The 12,284-nt window shown below is 31.4% G+C and overlaps 1 pseudogene; it reads right to left on the reverse strand.

The window, feature by feature from the left end:
* LOC135701474 (uncharacterized) overlaps nucleotides 1–11,357 on the reverse strand; it is a 32,139-nt pseudogene extending 20,782 nt beyond the window's left edge.
* Nucleotides 11,358–12,284: the final 927 nt, after the last annotated feature.

Raw genomic sequence — 12,284 nt, forward strand, 5'->3', positions numbered from 1 at the left:
GGACATATTCCGGGTGTCCCGGGGGAAGAGGCCAACATCTGATTAGGGTGAAACCCATCATGCGACACATCAAAATACATGAGAATTCAATTTCTGGTTCAATGGAACTCAAATTTAGTTCCTAGAACCACTTTGGCCACATCTGGACATAGTCCGGGTGTCCCGGGGGAAGAGGCCAACATCTGATTAGGGCCAAACCCATCATGCGACACATCAAATTACATGAGAATTCAACGACTGGTTTAATGGAACTCAAATCTAGTTCCTAGAACCACTTTGGCCACATCCGGACACATTCCGGGTGTCCCGGGGGAAGAGGCCAACATCTGATTATGGTCAAACCCATCATGCGACTCATCAAAATACATGAGAATTCAATTTCTGGTTCAATGGAACTCAAACCACTACAAGAACCAGAACAAGAACCACTTTGGCCACATGCGGACATATTCCGGGTGTCCCGGGGGAACCCGAATAAAAATTTACGTTTGCCTTGTCTACATCAGCATCGAAATAAAATATATTCCTGGCATAAAACATTAGAAAACATTGCTATTTAGATGTAACGTGAAATAAAATTTTGCTATTCAAATGTTGTTCTGACGTCGAGAATTTTAATCGAATTTTTATTTTTTAGATGATTTTAGATGTACAAAACGTTAAAATTTAACGTTCTTCGGGTGTTTTCAAATGTAGATGCTTCCTGATGTTGTCAAATGTACAAGACATTAAAACAAAATGATTTTCGGGTGTTTTCAATTGTACTAAGAACTTATTGTTTTTGGATGTTTTCAAATGTGCAAAACATTAAAATCTAACTTTTTCAAATGCTTTCAACCATACAACACATTAGAATTACAAACATGATTTTGTAAACAGTACACACCATTGTTGTTAGATAACGTTATAGAAATGCATACATAATAGTCATAGCTAAAGCTCCCGTTCCCCACCAGTCAGTTAACTGACCTTAGCTAACCTAATATCATTGTAGCAACTCTCTATGCGGCATTGGAACCATGCCATCAGCGCGCTAAGAGTTATTAGACTACTGACATAGGCGCCAATTCGTGGATGACGAGGCACTAGGTGACGTTACAGCGAACTTGACGATTGTTGTATCATTTTTTAACGTACTACCAGACAATGATGCGTAGTGTTTACATGATCAAGTTTCCAACTCTACTACAATCTACAATCTACAATCTACAATCAACTGGAAATCGATATCCGACGCCATTTTTAAATCAAATATGGGATATATTGTCATATACCGTTGATACCATTGACATCGATATGGGTATTTTTGGAATCGGGGTGACGTGTAGATATAGGAAATTGATATCCGACGCTACTTTGAAATCCAAGGTGGAGGATTCCTGTTGCAGAAAAAGTGTCAAATATCCATAAATATGGGTATTTTTAGAATCGGGCTAGTGACTAAAGGCCACTAATCAATATCCGATAAGTTTTTGAAATTAAATATGGCGGCTTCTGGTTTAAGAAAAATTGGGAATGCTGTCAATTATCTATAAAATGGGTATTTTTGGGATCGGGTGACGTCTAGAGATTGGAAATAGGCATACGACGCCATTTTGAATTCCGAGATCCAAGAAGAGATTGGGAATTACTATCAAATATCAATCAATATGGGATTTTTTTGAAGGTTTTTGGAGGTTGTCGTTTAGAGAAAATCGATATCCGATGCCATTTTGAAATCAAATGTGGCGGCTTCCAGTTTCATAAAAAGTGAAAAATAATTTCAAAAGTCCATAAATATGGGTATTTTTGGAATTTGGGTCACGAATAGAGGCCAAAAATCAATTTTAACATAACTTTAACCTAACATTTACTTCCCAACAAACAATTGCCTATTGAAGAAACGACTTCTTGACTATTTTAAAGCACTTCATGCTTAATAATACTTGTACTATTTTAAATATTAACTTCTGTTCAGGCTTTGTTCACACAAATCTGGAGAATTTATTCAACTACAACATCGAAGTATTTGGTTTTGAATAAGGTATGTCGAGAAGCTTTTCTTCGACTTACAAAAATTGTAACAGAGCTTATTCGATCAAATTTTTTATTATTCAGCGTTAATTAGACATCATTACTTCCTTAAACAGCGATGATATAAAGCTGTATATAGACGCTTGATTATTATGTGAAATAATGTTTCATTAGACACTATTCTACATTTATTAAACGATTATTAAATTACGGGATAATTTAACTTAAACTTAACTTAAACTTAAGTTAAACTTAACTTAACTTCAACTAAATTTTAACTTAACTTTAAATAAACTTTAACATAGCCTTTACTTTACTTTGACTTAATTTTAACATAACTTAAATTTTAACATAACTTAAATTTTAACATAACTTTAACCTAACTTTAACTTAACTTTAACTTAACTTTAAATTTTAACTTAAATTAAACATAACTTTAACTTAAACCGAACATTAACTTAACATATCTTTAACTTAACTTTAACTTAACGTAATTTTAACTTAAATTTAACATAACTTTATCCTAAAATTAACTGAACTTTAACTTAACTTAAGCATTAACTTTAACTTTAACATAACGTTAACTTAACTTAAATTTAACTTAACTTTAATTTAACTTTAACTTAACTTTAACTTAACTTTAACTTAACTTAACTCAACTTTAACTCAACTTTAACTCAACTTTTGACAATTGAAACAAATTCAACATAAATTTAATTAATTTTTAGCATAACTTTAACTTTAACATAACTTTAAATTTAAATTAATTATAACTTAACATTACCATAACTTTAACGTTACTTTAACTTTAACATAAATTTAATTTAAAGTTAATTTTAACATAACTTATACATAAATTTGAATAAACTTCACCTAAACATAATTTTAACTTACCATTAACTTAACGTTAACTTAAATTTTACTTAACTTTAACTTCATTTTAACTTAACTTTAACTTAACTTTAACTTAACTTTAACTTAACTTTAACTTAACTTAACTCAACTTTAACTCAACTTTAACTTAACTTTAATTTAACTTTAACATAACTTTAACTTAACTTTAACTTAACTTTAACTTAACTTTAACTTAATTTTAACTTAATTTTAACTTAACTTTAACTTAACTTTAACTTAACTTTAACTTAACTTTAACTTAACTTTAACTTAACTTAACTTTAACTTAACTTTAACTTAACTTTAACTCAACTTTAACTTAACTTTAACTTAACTTTAACTTAACTTTAACTTAACTTTAACTTAACTTTAACTTAACTTTAACTTAACTTTAACTTAACTTTAACTTAACTTTAACTTAACTTTAACTTAACTTTAACTTAACTTTAACTTAACTTTAACTTAACTTTAACTTAACTTTAACTTAACTTTAACTTAACTTTAACTTAACTTTAACTTAACTTTAACTTAACTTTAACTTAACTTTAACTTAACTTTAACTTAACTTTAACTTAACTTTAACTTAACTTTAACTTAACTTTAACTTAACTTTAACTTAACTTTAACTTAACTTTAACTTAACTTTAACTTAACTTTAACTTAACTTTAACTTAACTTTAACTTAACTTTAACTTAACTTTAACTTAACTTTAACTTAACTTTAACTTAAGTTTAACTTAAGTTTAACTTAACTTTAACTTAACTTTAACTTAACTTTAACTTAACTTTAACTTAACTTTAACTTAACTTTAACTTAACTTTAACTTAACTTTAACTTAACTTTAACTTAACTTTAACTTAACTTTAACTTAACTTTAACTTAACTTTAACTTAACTTTAACTTAACTTTAACTTAACTTTAACTTAACTTTAACTTAACTTTAACTTAACTTTAACTTAACTTTAACTTAACTTTAACTTAACTTTAACTTAAGTTTAACTTAACTTTAACTTAACTTTGACTTAACTTTAACTTAACTTTAACTTAACTTTAACTTAACTTTAACTTAACTTTAACTTAACTTTAACTGAACTTTAAGTTAACTTTAACTTCACTTTTACATAACTTTAACTTAACTTAACCTTAACTTTAACTTAACTTTAACATAACATTAATTTAATGTTAACTTAACTTTAACCTTACATTAACTTATTTTTAACTTAGCTTAAGCATTAATATAACTCTCACATAATTTTGACATAACTTTAACTTAAGTTTAACTTAGCTTTCACATAGCTTTACCTTGAACATTACTTTAATTATAAAATTATTTTAATGTTAGCTTCACTCTAACGTAACTATAACTTAACTTTCACTTACCTTTAACAAAAAATTAACTTATTTTTTACTTAAACATTACTTTTATAATTTTAACTTAACTTCAACACAACCTTAAATAAATTTAAACTTAAATTTAACATATCTTTAACTTAACTTTAATCTAACATTACCTTAACATATCTTTAACTTAACTTTAATTTTATAATAACTTTAACTTAACTTTAACATAACTTTAAACTAACTTGAACTAAACTTTAATATAACCTAAAATTAATTTTAACTAAAATTTACCATAAATTTAACCTAAGATTAACTTTACTGTAATTAACTTTAAATTATATCTTAAATTTAAAATAACTTTAACATTAACATAGCTTGAACTTAACTGTAACCTAACATTAATTAAATAGATCTTTAACTTAACTTTAACTTTATAATAACTTTAACTTAACTTGAACTAAACTTTAACACAACCTCAAATTAATTTTAACTCAAACTTAACATAACTTTAACCTTTAACAAACTTTAAATTTTATCTTAAATTTAAAATAACTTTAACATTAACATAACTTGAACTTAACTATAACCCAACATTAACTTAACTTATCTTTAACTTAACTTTAACATAACCTTAACGTAATTTTAACTTAAATACAACATAACTTTATCCTAACATTAACTGAACTTCAACTTAGCTTAGCAGAAACATAACTCTAATTTAATTTTGACATAACTTTAACTTAATTTTAACTAAGCGTTACCATAACTGTACCTTGAATATAACTTTAATATCAAAATGATTTTAACTTTAACTTTAACTTAAACTTAACTTTAAGTTAATTTATACTTTAACATAACATAATATAACATTAACTTAACTCTAACATAACTTTAACTTAACGTTAAGTTAACTTTAAATTACCTATACCAGAACTTTAACTTAAGTTTAACATAACTTTAACTTTAAAATAACTTAAACTTAACTTTAACAAAAAATTATCTTTAAAATAACTTAAACTTAACTTTAACTTTAAATTAACTTGAACTTAACGTTAACTTAAACTTAACTTTCAGTTAACTTAAACTTTAACATAATATTAGCAAAACTTTAACTTAAATTTAACCAAATATAACATAAATTTAATTTATTTTTAGCTTAACTTTAACTTACCTATACCATAACTTTAACTTAAGTTTAACATAACTTTAACTATAAAATTACTTTAACTTAACTTTAACACAACTTTAACATAACTTTAACTTACCTTTAACATTGATTAAACTTAACTTTAACTTTAAAATAACTTGAACTTAACTTTAAATTTAAAATAACTTAAACTTAACTTTAACTTTAAAATAACTTTAAGTTAACTTTAACTTTACTTGAACCTAACTTAAGCAAAGTTTTAACATAAATTTTACCAAATTTAACATAAATTTAAGTTAATTTTAACCTAACTTTAACTTAATTTTACCTTCGCTTTCACATAACTTTACTTTGAACATAACTTTAACTTAACTTTACTTGAACAAACATAACTTAAACTTAACTTTTACTCTAACTTAACTTTTACTTTAACTTATCTTTAAGATAACTTTTACATAACTTTAACATAACGTTAACATAACTTAAATAAACTTTAAATTAACTTTAACTTTAACTAAACTTTTACTTAATGTCAACTCAAGCCGAACTTTAACTTAACTTTAACTTAAATTTAGTTTTTGCATACTTAATTTAATTTAACTTAAAAATAACTTTAACTTTTACTTAATTTTAATAAAACTTTAACATAACCTTAACTTTACCTTAAACATAGACATCGGGATCCGGCATCGGCATGTGTTGCATCAGCGGATTCCTCCAGCGGATCAATTTTGGGAACTAATTACTTCAAAATTGATCCACTGGAGAGGACTTTAATTTTTTTATTTAAAAGCAATTTACTTACCTTGAGTATGCACTGGAAAGATGTCTGTTCCCTTCGTTGGTCCCGTCGGAAGACCATTCAATCCCGTAGATGGTCACTGGAGACCAATTTCGCAGCCCGGATAATCGGAGCAAACAGCCGGCTGAAAAAAATTATTTACAAAAATTATCATTGTTTTGGTTTTTATTTCATTTAAAAGCAATTTACTTACCTTGAGTATGAAGTAGAAAGATTGCTCTTCCCTTCGGTGGTCCCGTCGGAAGACTATTCGACCCCAAAGATGGCCATTATGAGCAGCCGGCTGAAAAAAATGAGGTACAAAAATTAACAACATTGTTTTGATTGTTTTGTTAATTTAAAGCATTTTACTTACCTTGAGTATGAACTGGCAAGATGTATCGTCGGACCAATCAATCCGGAAGATGGCCATCTGAGGCCAATTTTGCGACCCGGATAAAAAAAAAAACCAGCACCTGCCACGAACGAAATGAAAACATGGCTGACCGCTTAGTCAGCCGACGCAAAAAAATGGCTAAGTTTCATCCGCCATTTGGTAGCCCGGCGGATGAAATTACTCTAGCGGGGCGAGTCGCCCTTCGTCCGCATCCCGGAGCGCCATTTGGTAGCCCGGCGGATGAAATTACTCTAGCGGGGCGAGTCGCCCTTCGTCCGCATCCCGAACAAAGGGCGAACGATCAGTCTTCAAGTCGCTCAATGTCAAATGACGTCACTTTTTCGCCTGCAATTCGTGTGGGTGGTTGTTAATAGAACTTCCTTGATGAAATCGGCTGCTTCATGCAGACTGAGCAATTCAAGAGCAAATTTTCATTATGTCGTAAGTAACATTCGCACCGATCCGAGAAAAATAAAGTTTTGTTTTGATGACCGAAAAGTTATTCCTATTTCCAATTAAACACATATAATCTCATAGTGATAGCAATGTTTAACATATTTAGCCGGGTTTTAATCATACAAAGGCAAATCGCTAGCTTTCATGCTAAGAAATACTGGTTTTTGAGTCAAAAGTTATTATACGTCGTTTGGTGGCCCCTATTGTTACTTAAGTCAAAGTGTATTTACCAGGATATTCGGAAGAATTATCAATTACGTCTCCTTACGTGCAGCCCATTCATCATTTTAGGACCACCGAAATCATCTTAGCAACAAACAGTTCGATTTATTCACTTTAATAATGAGAAAGCGAAACGACGAAAGTACACTTTTCACGGGTTTCTCAGTGCTGTTACTTAAGGCAAACGGCATCTCCATAGAAATCGGGTGACTTAAGTAACATCGAAAACTATTTTGATCGGAAGGTGATTACGTCAAAAAGCAATTCGACTGGTAAATAAATTTAAAAATGTGATGTGATCCTATTGGCAAATCAAAGTTGGCACTCGTGGAGAATAGAAGAACTATGAGAGTGATGATGGTTTCAAAATTTTACACGGTGAGGTATACGAGTGCAATCTTAAAATGCTTTTATTTTGCAAACGGAGCATTTTATTTAAATCTGGTTAATGCTACGTTAGTAGAAAACTTAAGGACTACTCAATAGACATATAATATAGAAAAAAATCATTTCTGTTCAGATTTTTAGGTGTACACAGAGATTTCAGCTTTTCTACAACTGTAGCAGCAACCAGATTTAAATAAACTGCTCCATTTGCAAAATAAAAGCATTTTAAGATTGCACTCGTATACCTCCTCGTGGAAAACTTTTAAAACCATCATCACTTTCATAGTTCTTCTATTCTCCACGAGTGCCAACTTTGATTTGCCAATATTCGGACAGTATATAGTGTAATAGCGGGAGCATCGATTGACACTGATAGCTCGACTTTGTTTACCTTTGTTACATTCGACGTAATGAAAATTTGTCTTGAATTCTGATTATAGTATCAGATTTGTTCTGTATACAGAGGAACTGTGGGTGTATTAGAAACTACTCACCAATAAAGTAATTATTTTCTAGTAAATTTTGCATTTAATTATATTAATACTTTATTTTTAGCATACGATACAAGAGTGCTCGTTTTTGCGTAAAATAATCAATATTTATTTTGTAATTACATTTAAAAGTTTTTTTTTGCAATCTGAAAATTTTCCCAGTTTGATTAGAAGTTTCGAAGCTAACGCATGTCCGCAAGCCTAATAGAAAGATAGGCAGAAAAAGTGATTTTCGGAGTTTTTTTCGTTAGGTGTTGTAGTGGAGATTTGTGTTGTTGGATGCGAGAGGAGATTGGAGGGCGGGTGTTTGACGCATAGAGCCTGTCAATTTCGCTTTCAGAGTATCGCAGTCAGCGGTTTTATGATTCGTGAGCGCTCGCGATTCGTAGAACCGTTGATTTTGACTGCAAGTGGATTTGGCAGGTTTTGTGAGTCGGACGCTTGCTTTTTGGCCTATTCTTGTTTCTAACATGTGCAGAGTATCATTATAGGGTCTAATGGTTTTGAGATTCCTGGTTGCATGAAATATATTTGTGAGAATATCTTTTTGAGATTTTAGTAGTCACGTTTTGTTTGTAGTTTATATTTTATTTCTTTCATGTAATTATCGTAAATAATAGTTATACAATAATAGATAGTTCATCCATATATTCGGACTTTGACGCGAAGCACTGTGGATTATGAGATGCTTGATGACCCTGGAGGGATCGATTTGCTTACTGAGCAGAAAATCATGGATTTAATTTCAAGCTCTTCCACAGCACAATAAATCGCCACCATCATTTGTATATTTGATATTGAACATTAACCTTGGAAACTATTTGTATATCAAGCGAAAACGTAGTCCTGTATTGTCGTGAAGCGTTATGGTTCTGAGATGCTCGATGACCCTGGAGGGATCGTTTTTGCTTACTGAGCAGAAAATCATGGGTTTAATCCCAAGCTCTCCGTCATGACTCTTAAAATTCATGATCACTAAACAAAATGAATACGTTCTTTCGATAGCCGGCTATCGAGAGATTAAATAAACAACAAATAATTAATACATACTTTTGGTTGCATCGCCAACTTGAGGTGAATCCTAACCGAATACCCTACCCAACCCTCCAACTCCGTAGCACTTATGAGGGTGTCGCTAAGTCGGTGGCTTCTCGTTAAGTAAGTACTACATCAACATTTCCTTCCCTATCCCTAGTTATGGTAAAGATGGGCGTGGCCGGGAATAGCGACAGTCATGCTTCTGTTACTCTTGTTTAGATTGGAACCAATGTTTACTCCCCAGCATTATTCCTGAAAGTAGTCTAACTGAGAATTTCAGAAGAGACGTGAGTGTCGCTAGTATCCAATCTACGAAGTACATCATAACAACGCTAACGCTAACAGTAGCTAACAGTTACTACTTAATTGGCATAATGAATTACCCGCATAAACGCGAACCACAAATTGACCTTACCTAAAATGGTTAAAAATTGTTTATAATCCCTGCTAAACTTTAACTGAAATGGTTATGGAACTTTACATGAACTTTTAATGATAAAGTTTCAACCTTATGTATTATGGTTTTTTGGAACTGGACCTTACAAATAATGGGTTGTTAAGAACCATTACCATTCCAAATTCAGTATGCGCCCAACCTGACCCTACGACATGCAGCATTTGTGTTATTCTAAAGGACTTTATACACAAATCAATACGGATGCACGCAGTGTGCCTTTTTCCGACAACCTTATTTCATGTTACAGTCGGATGGCAATCGCTAGATAACCGCAGAATCGCCAGAGAGAATACAACAGTGTACAGCGAGTGTCTGGTACTGATCTGGACTGACATATATGAATGGTTTTTAATGCTGACGATTACTTCTAGTGCCCTTCATCATTTACACAAATCCTTCTTGAGATAATGCTCAGCGGGGATGATCGTAGTCTGTAGACAGTCTCCGCTTCAGTAAAAATTTAGCATAACGCTCTGTTCAAAGTTTAGAACATGTTACTCAAATTTGTCCAACAAAAACACCATAAAGTTTGCAACAAATCATCTTGATGATGGTCTTCATAATGATGTCTTGAATATAACGTAATGATTTACAGTTTGATTAGCGAGTTAGGGTGTCTTCAAAGCACACGTTATCAAATCACTCAAGTCCAGTTCTGAATGAAATGCACAATATGGCCCGGAAGGTTTTAATTCATGTTTCGTTAATCAAATTGAGAAGAACTCCGTGGTGCATATATTGCAACAGCCGAGAGCAAACTAGAAAGTATTCTGCAAATTATCGGAGATGAAAATAATCTGGAAAGTATCGCAATTTCCTGTATGCATCAACATTACACAACATTAAAACCATTACACTGATTTTTTAACTATTAAAACGACTTTGAACTTTTCACAATTCTACGAATTAAGTTGAAAATAGTTGAGAATTACTTACTAGTTGGTATCCGAATTCATCACTGTAATGCTGGTATTCTTTGAAGAGTCTTGCCTTATTATCGGATTTCATGAGAAAAGATTTTCTCAACGGAAACGAAAAGGTTCATTTATCGAGTGTAGTTGACCACGGTTTAGTATTTTGTTGAAGCCACACAGCTGCATCGACAGCCACCTTGTCCTCGATGCTTGGCGAATTTTCTTTCTTCTTACTTTTGCTTAGATGTTTTTCTTCCTTCCACTTCCGCTTTGCCGTTTTCTGCTTCCAGTTGACAATACGATTATATAGCTTCCCACCAAGATTTTTCTTCGATCCTCCTCGAGCAATAAAGTATGTATCCTTAAAAAAACACGGTGTCAAATTTTAAATTTTAAACAAAATTTATAAAAAAAAAATACCTTGCTTTCGCCTTTGAACAATGCTGTGATTGAGTGAACGTATTCTCCGAGGATACACTCGGTTGTTTCGGCTCCTCTTTGACAGTGATAGTCTGCAATTATCGCTACGAGTTCTTTCTGGCTGTCCTTGGACAAAGGACCCAGAGCTCCCCGTTCAAGAAGGTGTTTTCCAGTGACAGTGGATTCGAGTAAACATGAAAGCGTCGTAGGAGAAAAATGTTTCAAACATGATGGGCAATCCTCAGCGTTCTTTTGAGTGACTATTTCCACTCTTCCGGAAGACGTGTTAGGCACAGCTGGACTTAAAACAATTACAGTGGCGTTGTCAGAAGAAAGTTCGATGAAAAAATTACCAGTTGACGCAGAAAATTTTCGTTTATCATTCAAACCGACACCATTATTCGAAGAACCGGTCGTAGCGATATCCTCAGTTTTTTTTTTTTTTTTTTTTTTTTTTAACTCTTTATTTGTTCCAATTTCAAAATAAATTACATTTCATTTTAACCTAGGTGCTCCAGTTACTGCAGTAACGTACCAGCCTTAATTGTTATGATATATATCTAAGTGTTTTTACATTGTTCATGTCTTGGCAATTCAGTATTTTAAACAGGTTTTTTAACCTGCATGTCAGTATAACAATTGATATCTTAAAACTAAAAACTAAAACTAAATCTTATCTAAGTATAAAGGGAATTAATCGTTGCAATTGAGGATTGCAACGATTTTTGCCTGAAATTATTAATTATTTTGTTGGACATTTGTGCTAAAGTCTCAACATTCGAAATTCTATGTACTTCGGTTGTACTGTACCAGGGAGGCAACTTCAAAATCATTTTCAGAATTTTGTTCTGAATCCTTTGAAGTGCTTTTTTCCTGGTAGTGCAACAACAAGACCATATTGGCACAGCGTAAAGCATGGCCGGTCTAAAAACTTGTTTAAATATTAGAAGTTTATTCGTCAGGCAAAGTTTGGATTTCCTGTTTATAAGAGGATACAAACATTTTATATATTTGTTACATTTGGCTTGAATGCCCTCAATGTGATCTTTAAAAGTTAATTTTTGGTCAAGTATTAATCCAAGATATTTCACTTGGTTTGACCAGGAAATTGGAACTCCGTTCATAGTGACTATGTGACTACTACTAGGTTTCAAAAACGAAGCTCTAGGCTTATGTGGAAATATTATAAGTTGAGTTTTGGAAGCGTTGGGAGAAATCTTCCATTTTTGTAAATAAGAAGAGAAAATATCTAAACTTTTCTGCAGTCTGCTGCAAATAACACGAAGACTTCTTCCTTTAGCGGAAATGCCTGTGTCATCAGCGAA

This window comes from Ochlerotatus camptorhynchus, unplaced genomic scaffold (genome assembly GCF_037179485.1).
Source record: "Ochlerotatus camptorhynchus isolate MF236.1 unplaced genomic scaffold, CSIRO-AGI_Acam_v1.1 ptg000164l, whole genome shotgun sequence".
In the NCBI taxonomy this organism is placed as follows: Eukaryota; Metazoa; Arthropoda; class Insecta; order Diptera; family Culicidae; genus Ochlerotatus; species Ochlerotatus camptorhynchus.